At 36.4% G+C, this 16,231-nt stretch overlaps 1 long non-coding RNA gene across 4 annotated transcripts; it reads right to left on the bottom strand.

Annotated features, from left to right (window-relative positions):
* Window positions 1-744: 744 nt before the first annotated feature.
* On the bottom strand, window positions 745-4,726 carry LOC113288075. 4 transcript variants are annotated; one of them, XR_003330465.1, is made up of 6 exons: window positions 4,534-4,627; window positions 4,319-4,378; window positions 3,962-4,029; window positions 3,016-3,618; window positions 2,434-2,506; window positions 745-2,249 (listed from the first exon to the last, which is right to left on the bottom strand). It is a non-coding gene; the product is annotated as an uncharacterized LOC113288075 (long non-coding RNA). The 4 variants fall into 4 exon arrangements; XR_003330466.1 differs by having other exon boundaries at window positions 745-2,506; window positions 3,016-3,338; window positions 3,455-3,618; XR_003330464.1 differs by lacking the exon at window positions 4,534-4,627 and adding an exon at window positions 4,628-4,726 and having other exon boundaries at window positions 745-2,506.
* Between the last annotated feature and the right edge of the window lie 11,505 nt (window positions 4,727-16,231).

The raw sequence follows: 16,231 nt of genomic DNA, 5'->3' as shown, positions 1-16,231 counted from the left end.
TGTTTCTTTATTTTTTGTCCATCCAACCTAATTTCATGGATGTTTATTCTTGTTTGCAGACTAGAGTATGACCTGTGCCGTAACGGCCCGGGATTGAGTCGGTGTTATTGAAAATATCATTAACTCATTATTGATTTAAGCATTCTTTTGTGACATGAAATTGGAAGCATTTTGCACGAATTTGTCCTATTGGAATAATTAGACTTGAGTTAATTTATCTAAAGTTCATAGAAATTCTGGGTGTCCATGGTTTATCTCGACGCTTCATTTCTTTGCTAGGTTTGTAAATTGAATGAGTTCATAGAAATTATGAGTGTCCATAATTGATCTCCACGCTTCATTTCCGACACCGTCAGGCTATAAAAATACCAATGAGCTACCACGCCATTTTTTATTTTATTTTTAAGAGCATGATAATATCCTTTACAAAGAGATCCATATAAAAATTCTTTTTCAACATCCGACATACTCAAAGTAGTTAATGAAAGAGCTGAAGCATTCCTAATTCCTTTAGCAAGGATATCAACTACCCTTGCCATTTGCAATAACCAAGTCTGTAATGTTCTTTTAGTACTTTTTTTAGCTCGTATTTGGTTGGTACTGCATTAAGCAATTATTAACGGTATGGACTGATTGAACCTGTTAAATGGTTTCTTCTTCCTCATCCTTTTTATCACCAAAACAACAATTTTCAGTCCTTTATATTTCGGCCAAACATTATTATTTGTATTAAGAACTTTAAGATCCAAAAAGTAAAATCAGTACAATTCACTTAATAAGAAAAAAAACAAACACAGTTCTTTAATAAAATTGTAGCTTCTTTCACAGTAATATTATCAAGTCAGGTACTGCATAGTTTAAATTTTGAAAACAAAGGGAAAGCAATTGAAAAATAGTACTGCTTACTCCTCCAACAGAAAAAAATGATACGCATAATGACTGCAGCTTCCATAACCCACAGAAATCCTGAGAACTTCGGGAACTTAGTTACCTGGAATTTGAAACAAATAAAATTGTCCAAAAATACATCAAACACTGGAACTTAAACTGAATTTGAATGCACAAAAGAAAAATCCATTGTTCAGCTACTTCCCCTTGAAAATAATACTTATTATATACGTTTGATCCTGAGATCTTCAATAACTCGCAGGTTCCTTAATTTCATCTCTCATGAAATGGATATGATGAGATACAACCTATGAAAAAGTACAGACTTTGTAATGAATCCAAATCTGATATAGCAACAACACTATAGAATGATTTAAAGTAGAAAACAGACGGAAAAGGACACGTAGAAGTAACAGAAGGCGCAACACTGCAGAGTGCAGCCTATGATAACGATAAAAGCATATGTATCCGGTTGAAGAGGAAATAATAGCCACAATCAGCACTAACGTTAGATTCGCCCAGGTTTGCGAACCGCACAAATATTATAGCCTGAAATTGGTTATGAGTTTTTTATGAAGAAAATCCAGAATTGCTTTTAAGGAACATAAAATGGAGCAGGTACTGAGCACAAATTTAAATTGCAAAATTATGAACTTGAAGAAAATTTTACAGTGAAATAAGCAAGAGCATTGAAATCTCTATAACCGTGTCTTTGAAACTAAACTTCAGCGACAACACATAGGCCACTCCAAAGAAAAATCAATAGCTACCTGGACTACAGAAGAAGGAGCCACATAACTGACATTTCATTTACTCCCAATTAACCAAAAAGAAAATGGTAATGCACATACGCTCAAGTGAATGTCCGCTATTTTGGAACTTGTGTTATAGCTTTGACTATATCTCAAGAAATGAAGCTTTCCCACTTGGACCATTGAACTTTTAGAATAGCCAAACATGAAAATTCAAAAATGCTTACCACATACGAATACACCATACAGCTAAAAGTAATCATAAGATTTCATGAGCATGTAGTCAAAGAAAGGGCAATATATATTCATTAATAAACAAAGAAAAAAAATGTGGAGCTCCAAAGAAGGAAATCTGGAACTGCATATGCATATGCACCAATAGTGGTTAAGATACACATTTATTAGTAAGGAAAGATGTTAAGAATACAACGCAATACAATCTTAACTTTTTAACCATTTGAACCATGCCATCTAAATGACCCATCACTAACTCAGACATTTACATGGTCTGCATTTATCATATAACTAAAAACCTATAGCCTTTACGAAAACCATCAAGACCATTGTTTCCTTGTTGTTGTTATCCAACTACTTTAATGTTTGCAGTAGCTACCTCGAAAACAAAACCCACAGAAATAAGCCATTTAAAGTTTAAAAATTCGCTAATTCACCAACTTTCACTTGATCTGACTATTTCATTTGCCATATTAACTTTTGATTCATAAAATTTGTAGATCTAATAATCGAAAGGTCTAATGGAAAAAGAAGTGCAAGAAATTTAAAATCGGAATACCTGACTTTGATGACCAACCTTCAAATGAACAAAGCTCCATAAAAATTCATAACTACACCATCCAACTTGCTTCCTAAAAGAAGAACGAAATAACCCACTTATCAGAAATTCATAAAAAGAGAACCCCAAGAACCTAAAAAATGATACAAATCCTCTCTGAAAAATGAAGTTCGGTGACAAAAAAAAAACCACTTATTCATTAACTCAAAGTAACAAAAAAAATAGGAAGTTAAGATACAAAATTATGATGATGAAAGTTAAAATCATGCAAATTAGAATCCCAACAAATATTAAGAAATATATAATACAATATGTAATTAGCACCAAAAGACATACCGATCATTTCATAAGGTATTAGACAGTTAAAAGACAAACTATAGCAGAAATGGATACAATAGATTTGTCTCCCATGGCATTTAAGCAATCAACAATGTTGAAAAATCAAATGTTAAATAAACAAAGCAAATTCAGTTTGATCCACATACATTTGTTTTATGCAAAACAACATATACTGAAGTTCATGATAGTAACTTAAACATAGTTATCATTTAGTATACTAATTTATACGCATTAGATACTAACCTTGGCCTTATACGGGTAATCTTCATCGGTATCGATTCCATTATTCTTAATGATGAAATGGAACGCATAATCCATAAGACCTCCATTATATCTTTGGTTGTAAGATTATCATAGTCCACAAAATCTTGTTTAGAAAGTCAAAAGTCGGGAAAGCCCAACGGATGATCCTTTCAATTTTCAAAGATCCACAATTTCAATAACAAAAATATATTCACACATACAAAAGAAAAAAAAAAGATAAAATAATGAATGAAAGCTAGTTGTTGTGGAACTTGAGATTTCTCTGTTAGAAGTTTTGTTGTCACCGTATGTAACTTTTGATTCTGCATCATACAAGAAATAGATCCCTCAAGCAGCTCGTGTGACAATATCCCAAAAAAGGCCAAAACTGAACACTCAAACAAAAATATATATCATTTCGCCAATTATAAAAACTCACACTATCACCCATCCACAACATATCCTGGCTGGTTATCCTTACTCGAGCGGTCCATGCCTACCCTTATAATCCATTTGAGGAATCTGGTTGAAGGTCTTATAATGATCTTTACTTTGGAATACTTTCGGAGGGACTGCATCGAATCTGAAACCCATTATAAGCACCTGCATGAGAATAGAAAGGGGCTGGTATAAGATCAAGCACATCATGTGATTGTCCTTATAGTAATAAGCGCTTATAATTGTCCTTATTGAGTGATATTTTTACTGCTTCTTTAAAATTCATGATCATTACAAAAGCTTTCACGGGATTATAAAAAAAATATATGCGCACAAAAATGTCACTATTCAGCCAAAATGAGACCCAGAGCCGTGATCTTTATGGGAAGATAATCCATTATAGTTGTACATTTATATTATGCACCAAACTCAGTTTATCATAGATTCATATATGTGAAAATTAAAAACCCTAATTTGTAACAGATGGTTAAATACTTGGAAACCATACCTTTGCTTTAGGTGCTAACAAAGCCATAAAGAGCAACACACATTTCCTGCATTATTTTCTGTCATAAACTGCACGGTTGCAAAAATGAAATCACAAAATGATGTAGACATCTGCAAAAGCCCTTAATTTTCCATTAGAGAATTAAAAACAAACCCACTTAAGAAGCTGACATTATGTATTCAAAATCTCATCGTACGTAAAAACATTCAAAACTTCCATAGCACAAAACGCTATGAAAACTGAAAATTAAAGATTGCCTCTGATGTAATGAAGAGAAATGTAGAAAAGCAAAAACAACAGAATGGATTGCGGAGACAAAGTGAGAGAGAGAAAGTAAATATGGGTAACATTGTGTACCTAAATTAGGAGAATTGACATAATTCTTTCGCCCAAAACCTGAGGAACCCTATTAAGTACCTATTAAAATCAGAACCCACAATTAGAAATTCCGTAATTCGAAATTACCTTTTGAATCCACTTCAGAATCTCTAATAAAGAGATTCAAAAACCTAAAAATCAACGTAATAAATACTGAATTAAAAAAAATCAAAATGATCCAAGATTCAGATTACCGATTTAAGCAATCATCAAAATTGAAATTTGGTGAAAGAAAATATAAGCAAGGTTTTAACAGTGAATCAGGTAAAGCTATGCAATAGGATTCACCTGGTGGAGTGAAGATAAGCGGTAAACCTGAATGGGGGTGTTAATAAATTGAGTGTTAGAGGAAAAAAAGGCGTAACGGAAGATTAATCAATGGAAAAATTAGGTACTTACCGATTGTAACCGTAAAAAGTGAGTTTGTGAACTCCACCTTATGTGGGTAACACATGAAGAAACTGAATCTGGGACGTTGGATCAGGGCGTATGAGAAGGATGCATTCTGAACCACGATTTATCTCCTCCATTTTTCTGCATTTTGACACCAACAAGAGCCATGGATCGACTTACAACACATATCCAGAGACGTCGGATTAGGAAAAGCATAATTGTTTTTGTAAGAATGATATGCCAATATATTGGAATCGAGAAAGACAAAAAAAGAAGGAAATATTTTTATTATAGGATATAGTGGATTATTTTTAGGATTTCACTTTCCATATCTTGTGTTTTAATTCGTTTATTGTGTTCAAACAACCAATTACTATGATTGTAGTAATTGATGAACGGACAAATTATTGTAAATTAAAATTAAAGTAATACATGTATTTTATCTTATTATAATAAAAAAAAGGGTCTTCTTGGTGATCATGTGCACTTGATAATACCTAAATATCCCTCCATGTTTATTTCAATCTTACTATAATAAAGAAAAGAGGTGTTTTTGGTGGTCATGTGCACTTGATAATACCAAAATACCCCTCCATGTTTATTTGAATGAAACATTATTCTAGCAAAATACTACTCTCTTCCTTGAACACCATTAATCTTTCCGTCACTGCCACTAACAGCATCGCCTCCACCGTACTGGCACCACCTGCACCTTACTACCTCCACCAGCTAACACACCACTTCCACCGCCGCCACCAATACCACCTCCACTAAACAACATGATTTATTACCACAACTGCTCCACCACTATTATAAAACGTAACACGATCATTACCTCCGCCGCTCCACTTCACCATGATCATTGATCAACACCACCACCACCATCATCTACGCCACCGCCACCACCATCTACACCATATGTATTATTTGTTAGAAATTAAGAAGAGAATATATGACATTTTCAGAAAATACCGATCAAACTTATATCATATTCATTGGATCTAAGAGTACACCACCGCACATGCATGGGTAATCAAAACCTCTACAATTTTAATTCAAGACTAAAACTTTAGAACAATTCAAGCATAAACTTCTTTTCCTGATAATAATCAAATGAAAATATTAGTAAATCAATCGGGTAATTTCAAGTGTTACAGCTACTGTTCTTCCGCAGCTGCTTTGTTTTTTCCTTTTCTGTTCTTGATGATTATCCCCAACTCCACCTTCAATTCATTAACACCACCATCAATAGCTCCGCCGCCACCACCGGCACTGATAGGCACATTTTTGTGTCTTATATAATCTCAATTGTATATATTATTAGTGCTCGATTTTATAATTATTATGGCTTTTTATGTCCCTATAAGTATTCTTGGAGAAATAAGCTTTTGCGGCGAAATTGGCTAAAAAATGGTTTTTGCATCCGTGGGAGAAAACTACTATACGGACTCTCACTTTAGATAAGGGGTAACCTAATTACTAAGAGGTGACCCATTTCCAGGCATCTGCTAAAGGGAGACCGGAACTGGATAAGGGGAGGTCATCTTCATAATTCAAATACAAGTTTTGGCGGGAAAATGCATGCAGCGAGGAGCAGATTTGGAGATCGAATTTCTACGTGATTTTAGGAGATTCAATGGTTGTATTTGGTACTTATGGACTATACAAGACTCAACAGGTCTGTTACAATCGATTGGACCCAACCAATTGGGCTGGAATGGCTGGGAGAAGTGATCAAAGTCCAAACAGGACACGTACGCTTCTGTTGAGTTTGAAGATTTTGTGAGGAATATTTGGGAGAGTTTCACACTAGTGATTGTTGTACTTGGTCCTGTTCAAGTCTTGATAAGAGTTTGGTGGCAAGTTTATAGCTAACAAACGCGTACAGGGAGATCACAAGAGAGATATTCTCTCAACAACGCAGAGAAGAAAAAAAAAAGTCGCGGATTCAGTAGAGATTTTTCGGGATTAGAGGACTATATAAGAGTTGGTTCAAGTCATGACGAGGGTTAGAAAAGTTTGGAAAGAAATAGGAGAGAGTTCAGAGCCGAAACGAGGAAGATACCATTGATTGTTGCTACTGCTGCTGCTGTTCAAGGAGGAAGACGAAGAACGAAGAACAGACGCTCCTGGAGCGTCGTTCTTCAATAGCACCTACAGCAGCATAACTGTGTCGTTATTTTGCTGCAGTTCAGAAGTATCGTTTACAGGCAGTCTTTTTTCGAACATTGTAACAGTCACGCTGTAACACTTATACAGCGTTGCAAAAATTCTGTTAAACACCATATCATCAATAAAAACATCTATTTAGCCATGAATTTATCTTGTGAGTGTGTTTTTGGGATGAGGAGCTAAACCCAAACCCAGGGGTGACAGAGGAAGCCATTCTCACAATAATTATGTGGTAATCTCTATTTTATTAATTTATGCAATATTTTTATATGATTGATTGTATTGATAAAAATGATTTAAATGGTTTTTATTAATCAACTGTGTTTTCCCTTGATAATGCATGCTTAGTTTTAAACTCTTGATGCATTATACTTGTGATTAACATTTGATATTTTGGAAAATCTGCTTTTGGCAATATTTAGAATCAACCCAATTATTTAAATTGCATAGTAAAAAAATATTAGATCACATAAGTATTGTTGAATGGTGGAATCTTAACCCCTATTTCTCAATAAAATTTTACGTCAGTTTGCTATTTTCCTAAATTTTATTTAAATCTAGAAATTTTGTTACCTTCACAAGTCTGAAAAGAACCTTTTTACCACTACAACTACAACCAATTTTAAAAAACCATCAAATTTTTGGCGCCGCCGACGGGGACCTGTGTTTAGTTAGCATTTTTTTTAGATTTATTATTTTTTTTTATTTATTTGTTCTTCTTTACGTTTCTGGTTTTTTGTCTTTTTCTTTCAGATTCTTGAAGTTGGAGCGAAAGAAATTTTTGCCAAAGTTTTTGGTGGACATTTAAAGACTTGGAGTAAAAGGCAAAGCAAAAGGAGCAAAAGAAGAAGAATTTTATTTATTTATTTTGATAAAAAGAGAGAAAAAAAAAGAGAGACATTTTTATTTTTGTAATTTTTTTTAGACTTTCTTTTCTTTTGTATTTTTTTTATGGACTTTGGACATTAATTTTTGGACATTTTTATACCCTACGGAAGGGTACCCTTAAATACAAACTGTGTGCAGGGAAGGATGGCGATTACGATATCGTCTCGGCCCCTCGGGTTCGTACATGACATAGGAGTCGTGGCCCGAATCGACTTCAACGGTTCATCCCCCGTCTGGTACGGGAGGTAAGTCCAATCGAAACACTCGCGAATCTCCTGCAAGCGGGTTACTGTATTCCTTAAGGTGATAATTGTTTGAGGACGAACCAGACTGTTTTTATATTCCTAGTAAAGGGAAAGGCCTGGCCTAAACAAGATAAGGGTTCGGATTTCATCACCGCTCCCTTCTTGCCCGCCTTAGGAAAGCGAAACCTAAAGCGAACGTAATCCTAAAATTTGGACTAGAAAGAGACCTATAGGGTATCGATCTTAACAGGACAATCATTCGAAAAATATTGGTTACTCTTTTAAGCACACCTCGAAGTTCTTGACGGTTTCTGCGAGTTGAATGCGTGACTGCGCCGCATTGGATCGGTGAGGTTTTGGGTATCAAAGCTCCACTGAGCTTCCCTCGCCTCGATTCAACTTGCTTTAACTCGGATTGATTCCAGAGGGGTTTGCTTAAATTGTAACGAATTCCCTTTCGAAGGATTAGAAGCTGGTCTAGAAACAATCTAAGTGGAGCCATCATGCTTGTTGTTTGCTAGAAATCTTTAGGTTTGCTGTGGTAAAGTCGAGTCAGCCTGCTGTGTGATTGCTAGAACCTTCCTGTTAGGATTTTTATTTCTCTTTGAATTCTTTTTAGTGTATGCCCGATTTTGTTAATAGGGCTTGGAAAAGAGATACTCTAGGTCGATTGATTAGCGAAAAACCTAGTAGTTCTTCTGATTTAAGCAGGGAGCTCGAAGACTCTTCTTTGGAGAGCCCTGTTTTTGGAAACTTCAGTTTTGAGAATTTATCTCTCAGTGATAAAAGTACCCCTAGTACTCCAGTTGTGCCAACGATGGCAACTTTGAAAGATTACATGTTCCCAACTAGGACCAACCGAGCTTCATGCATTAAATTGCCAGCCACTACGACTAATTTTGAGATAAAACCTAGTATTCTTCAGATGATCCCTATATTCTTAGGAAAAGATGATGAGAACCCTTATTTCCATATTAGGGACTTTGAGGAAATCTGTGGGACAATTAGAATAAAAGACCTTACTGATGAAGTCTTGAAACTTAAGATGTTTCCCTTTTATTTGAGAGACAAAGCCAAGACCTGGCTGAACAACCTACCATCTGAATCCATTGAAACATGGCAGGAACTTATTGCTGCTTTCTATATGAAGTTCTACCCTGAGCATAAAACTGCAGCTGTTAGGCAGAAAATTAGTGCTAGTGTGCAACAAGAGGGAGAGTCTCTTTATAGGTTTTTAGAGAGATTCAATGATCTCCTATCTCAGTGTCCTCACCATGGATTTGATAATATGAAACTCGTACATATTATTTATGATGGTTTAGACTATTCAACCAAATCCATGGTTGAGTCTATGTGCGCTGGTGAGTTCACTAGTAAAAATGCTGATGATGCTTTTACCTTCTTAGGAGCTATCGCTGAAAAATCTCAACAGTGGGAATCTTGTGTTGAACCCCCTAAAAGACTCTTGGTCAATAGAAGTAGCACGAATATGGTAGATACGAGTTTTGCGTCAGATGCTAAGTTTGCTGCTTTGTCCAGAAGGTTAGAAGCTTTGGAATTGAATCAGTCTAAACATAGGTCTCTTGTTGAACCTAATGATAGGAATAGATCCTCTCAAGTCTCTAGTTGTGGAATTGAACCCGATAATTCATTTTGGGAAGGTCGGGTTAGTGAAGAACAAGCCCATGCTGTCTATAACAACTCTAGGTTTGAGAACCGTCAGAAGTTTGACCCATACTCAGAAACCTACAACCCTGGTTGGAGAAACCATCCTAATTTCTCTTGGTCTAAGGGCCAGAGTCAAGGCCAGTCTAGCAATTCTCAGCCTCCCCCAGGTTTTGGTTTAAAGAATTCTTCAGGTCAGACCCAGTTTCAGAACACTTCTGAGAAAAAGATCTCTACCTTAGAGGAAGCTATCACTATGTTAGTAAGTAACCATGACATGCTATCAAAGAACCACATGAGCTTTCAACAAGAAACTAGGCAGGAATTGAAGAATACTTCCCAGAGTCTTGCCAAGTTAGAACTTCAAGTAGGACAAATAGCTAAGTTTATAAGTGAGAGAGAAAATGGAAGGTTCCCTAGTCATACTGATCCTAACCCCAAAGGAGAGAAATCGTACAATCATGTGAATGCTGTCACAACCCTGAGGAGTGGAAAGAAAGTTGACAACAAGGTTTACATGCCTGATAGTGAACATGCTATAGTTCACCCTGCTGAGCCAGAAAATGAGGAGACTGATAGAGTCTCCAAAGAGACCAATACGGGTCCTGATGAGCCCGGCTTTGTTCCCAGAGCCCCGTTTCCCCAACTGCTAGTTCCGACTAAGAGGGAGTCCAACTTTAATGATATATTGGAGGTTTTTAAGCAGGTTAATATCAACCTTCCATTATTAGATGCAATTAGGCAGATTCCCTCTTATGCCAAGTTCCTTAAGGACTTGTGTACGCGAAAGCGTAAGCTCAGTGTCCAGAAGAAAGCCTTCATAGCTAGTCATGTGAGTTTTATTATTCAGAATACCACTACTCCTAAGTATAAAGACCCAGAGTCCCCTACCATTGCTTGTACAATAGGTAAATACCGTGTTGAGAAAGCATTGCTTGACTTAGGAGCCAGTGTGAACTTACTTCCGTACCATGTGTACCTTAAGCTAGGACTTGGTGAGATGAAACCTACCCAGGTAACACTTCAGTTAGCTGATAGGTCCGTTAAAGTTCCTCGTGGTGTGATCGAGGATGTTCTCATAGAGGTTGACAAGTTTATTTATCCACTGGATTTTATTATCCTAGATACCCAACCTGTCCCTGACCCAGAGAACCAAATACCAGTGATTTTAGGTCGCCCATTTTTAGCCACGTCTAATGCGATCATAAACTGTCGAAATGGTATTATGAATCTATCCTTTGGTAATATGACTATTGAGTTGAATATTTTTAATGTCAATAAGCTACATTCTGAGCTAGATGACACGTGCATTGAAGAGGTCAACATGATAGGAACCTTAGTTCCGAAGTCTGTACCAAACACCGAATCGGAAGATCCATTACAGAGTTGTCTAGCCCGTTTTAGCATGGATTTCGACGATGATAGCAACATTGAACAAGTAAATGCTCTGTTGGATTCTATTCCTATGTTAGATACCGATAGATGGAAATCTAGGTTTGAACCATTACTAGCTACCGAATCTACCTTAAGCCCTTATTTCGAAGAGCCTAAAGATCCTCCTAAGTTGGACCCCAATTATGCATTTGTAGGCCCATCTGAGATTTTGCCTATAACTTCCGATTTGGATAGTGATCAGGAGAATAGGCCAGAGACCATGCTTCAAGAAAATAAGGAAGTTTTAGAGTGGACCATAGCAGCTATGAAGCAAGTAGAGGATGAACCACCTGATTATAACTTAGAGAAAGCAATTGACCTTTTTCAAAAACCCGATGGTCTAGAAATTAGGAACATTGTGACTAGTCTATGTAGAGGAACCGAAAATTCTATGTTTGGGGGTATAGAACTAGAAGAATCTCTTGAGCATTTTAAGGACTGGGAAGATCCGGAAATCCAAGCAATAATTAAAGGTTTGTCTGAGAGTAGTGAAAACCCTAAGTTTGGGGGTAGTAATGATTCTTGTGATCGTCAAGTATCCCCATTGGAAGTCCCTAACTTGGGACTCAAGCCTAGTGCATCTGAGGTATAGCTTGAGTCTATTCAGACTCCACAACCTGATCCGCCTGATACTGTTCAGGAGGAAATCCATATATTAGAAACCCGTTTTTCGGATGAATCTATTTTTCAAGACACTCTTATGAAGCCCAACTGGAGGCTCTGGATAGATCCGGTTGTCTTGCAAGAAACCTTAGATGAGGATGTGCTCCTTCTGTTTATTTTTCTGAACCAGTGCAGTTGTCTCATATTGATGTTAGCTCTATTTGGTATTATGGACCCACAACTTTTTCGGCTATTGGTATATGACTTTGGAAGGTGAAGATCCTTTTTGAGGTATTTGATGTCTGGCTGAAGACTTTAAACTTAGCATTTCTTGGGAGGTAATCCAATCTCACGCAGCACGGTAATATCTTTCCTTATCTCTTTTGCTTCAAATGGTAACAGTTTCTCCTTGCTTTTTGAGGACAATGTTAGATTTAAGTTTGGGGGTATGGGAGAAACTTTTTAGTTGCACTTTTGAAACTTCTAGCGTCACATGGTATCCGGTTAGCTAAGTTTACATATTGTTTCTCACCGAAAAAATAGAAATTGGAATGCTACAGATAACAACTTATTGAGACATTAGAGAAAAAGACATTGAGATCCTTGAAATTCACGAGAGAACTTGTTCTTTTTAGAGGGTAACCGTGATGGACCTAACCATACATGATGGAAAGGCAAGTAGGTCAGGAAATGCCAGAAAGACAAAGCAACCTCACAATGTAGTCTTAGTTACTGGATTGCGACTCTCTCTCAGTAGAAACTTATCATCATCAACAAGCGGAGCGACATCAAAATCTATGAAGAAAGTGAAGATGTTTTAGGTTTAGAAGCAATAATAGAAGAGAATAATTCAAAAATCAAAGTTGAAGTTATAAGAGCAAATGATATAAGTTGTTAGAATCCATGATACCAAGACATCACAAGTTACGAAGATCCAAGTTTTGAAAGTCCTTCTCTCATGGCCATGTAAATTTTTGTCTTGTAATTTTTTTTTATTTTAGCCAAAAAAAAAAAGAATGAAAAAAAAATAATAATGAAACATCATTACGTTCTTTTTGTTCAATAAGGCCATAGGGAAGAAGAATTTTATAAGTCAAGCAATAAATCGAAGAGAAGAGTTAATTGTCAAGGTTCTATGAGGTTCGAGAGTTTATCATCAACGGTTGAAGACCGAAGAAGGCGTTGTTTCTACTGGGCACTGTGAGAGAGTCGAAGAAAGATGCATTTTGGTTGCTTTGTTAGTCTGCTTTCAATCTGGCACAAGATCTTTCTAGCACTGGTTTAACTCATCACACGTAATTAGTCCAGCTGTATAGCATATGTCCCTCTCATTTTTATCTCTCCTAATCTTATCCAGCTGTAAAGCAACGGACGCATCTTACAATGTTTATCTAGCTGTAAAGCGGATATCTCTTTATCTAGCAGTCGTGTGGATGTGTCTCCCCTTTTCTTCAGTTAGCTTTAGAGCTGACACCTTTAATTTCTCTGGCATTCTAGTTACTTGGAGATAGGTTGAGAATATGTATGTCCTCATAGCTCTTTGGATACTTGTGACCAATTAGGAGTAAAGGTTTTGTGGGTATATCTCTGGTAAGCCCTCCCGAGACTTTAACTCGGCCACTAGGGCCACCTAGGGGTTTAAAGGCTTATTGCATACGCTAAATGCAATCGACGATGCCTGCGACAGTGAGTTAGGATTTTATTTTCTATTTGGTTTGCTCGAGGACTAACAAATAATAAGTTTGGGGGTATTTGATAGGCACATTTTTGTGTCTTATATAATCTCAATTGTATATATTATTAGTGCTCGATTTTATATTTATTATGGCTTTTTATGTCCCTGTAGGTATTCTTGGAGAAATAAGCTTTTGCGGCGAAATTGGCTAAAAAATGGTTTTTGCGTCCGTGGGAGAAAACTACTATACGGACTCTCACTTTGGATAAGGGGTAACCTAATTACTAAGGGGTGACCCATTTCCAGGCATCTGCTAAAGGGAGACCGGAACTGGATAAGGGGAGGTCATCTTCAAAATTCAAATACAAGTTTTGGCGGGAAAATGCATGCAGCGAGGAGCAGATTTGGAGATCGAATTTCTACGTGATTTTAGGAGATTCAATGGCTGTATTTGGTACTTATGGACTATACAAGACTCAACAGGTCTGTTACAATCGATTGGACCCAACCAATTGGGCTGGAATGGCTGGGAGAAGTGATCAAAGTCCAAACAGGACACGTACGCTTCTGTTGAGTTTGAAGATTTTGTGAGGAATATTTGGGAGAGTTTCACACTAGTGATTGTTGTACTTGGTCCTGTTCAAGTCTTGATAAGAGTTTGGTGGCAAGTTTATAGCTAACAAACGCGTACAGGGAGATCACAAGAGAGATATTCTCTCAACAACGCAGAGAAGAAAAAAAAAAAAGTCGCGGATTCAGTAGAGATTTTTCGGGATTAAAGGACTATATAAGAGTTGGTTCAAGTCATAACGAGGGTTAGAAAAGTTTGGAAAGAAATAGGAGAGAGTTCAGAGCCGAAACGAGGAAGATACCATTGATTGTTGCTACTGCTGCTGCTGTTCAAGGAGGAAGACGAAGAACGAAGAACAGACGCTCCTGGAGCGTCGTTCTTCAATAGCACCTACAGCAGCATAACTGTGTCGTTATTTTGCTGCAGTTCAGAAGTATCGTTTACAGGCAGTCTTTTTTCGAACATTGTAACAGTCACGCTGTAACACTTATTCAGCGTTGCAAAAATTCTGTTAAACACCATATCATCAATAAAAACATCTATTTAGCCATGAATTTATCTTGTGAGTGTGTTTTTGGGATGAGGAGCTAAACCCAAACCCAGGGGTGACAGAGGAAGCCATTCTCACAATAATTATGTGGTAATCTCTATTTTATTAATTTATGCAATATTTTTATATGATTGATTGCATTGATAAAAATGATTTAAATGGTTTTTATTAATCAACTGTGTTTTCCCTTGATAATGCATGCTTAGTTTTAAACTCTTGATGCATTATACTTGTGATTAACATTTGATATTTTGGAAAATCTGCTTTTGGCAATATTTAGAATCAACCCAATTATTTAAATTGCATAGTAAAAAAATATTAGATCACATAAGTATTGTTGAATGGTGGAATCTTAACCTATTTCTCAATAAAATTTTACGTCAGTTTGCTATTTTCCTAAATTTTATTTAAATTTAGAAATTTTGTTACCTTCACAAGTCTGAAAAGAACCTTTTTACCACTACAACTACAGCCAATTTGAAAAAACCATCAGACACCACCTCTGCTGAACAAATAAAAACATAAAAAGAATCTAATTACAAACCCAGGTTTGAAATAATACTATGGTTCAAAATCAAGTTCAATAAATACATAAAACACTGAAATCAAAAATCACTTGATTCCACCCCTCCCTAACAAGAAATCCTAATTGTTCTTCGTCTTGCTCTCGGTCTCACAGTTCATGTTTAGAGAAGAAAGAATCGATAATCTCGAAAGGTTTTCCCCTGAATTAGTGTATGATTTTGACCATTAGTCAAGAGTATGACACGTGTATGCTACAAGCTTTATGCCGTTGGATTAAATTAAGACACCCATAGATATATTTTCATGATATCGTGCAAGTGAGTTGTACAAAAATGGATGGGAAGCGGGAACCCATAGCCCAAACCTTAGGTATTCCTTAATTATTCACTTCTGTCTATAGGTTTTTTTTTCTTCCACCGGAAGAACACATCATGTTGTAAAATAAAAAAAATTATACCCCTCTATAAAAAAGTTATCATCATTTTTTTAATTTTATATATTTTTAAGCTAAAATAAAAATCGATAATACCTCCTTTTCATAAACAAAAGTACTGCGAAATCAAAAATTTAAAAGGTTTATCACCAATATATGTAAACGTGTGCTATAGGGACTACCATCGTCACCGCCGTCACTACCATCATCTTTGCCGCCGCTACCACCAATGTCATGCCGTTATGACACGAATTATCTATTAATCGCAACCGCCACCACCATCATCGCCGCCGCCGCCGTCACCAATGACATGCCATTATGGCACAAATTTTCTACTAGAGTAAAAATCATGGATTATTGAATACTATTATAATAAAACGACCTTTCTTTTTTACCTTTTATTATAATGAAACGACAGAGCAAGTGTACCATGCATGCGCATTTCCATTATAGCAGGTTACATCTACGACGTCTAAAGCAAGCAAGCGACAAATTCTCGAAGTACATAAGATCGCGCACACCTCATGTGCTTCCGGGTTTTAAATACGGATCGGCAAGTGCATCACACATGCGTCTTTGCTAGTGATGAATAATTTGTAGATAACCTTACATATAGCATGTGTAATAAAAAGTTACACATACATATGGATGTGTAACTTATAGATACACATGCCATACGCATGTGTAACTTTTACGTACATATGTGTAACTACAGAGTACTGATAAGTGCATATCTCA

The sequence above is a fragment of the Papaver somniferum genome, chromosome 6 (assembly GCF_003573695.1).
Source record: "Papaver somniferum cultivar HN1 chromosome 6, ASM357369v1, whole genome shotgun sequence".
Classification (NCBI taxonomy): Eukaryota; Viridiplantae; Streptophyta; class Magnoliopsida; order Ranunculales; family Papaveraceae; genus Papaver; species Papaver somniferum.
This window is presented reverse-complemented; position numbering and strand designations above follow the sequence as displayed.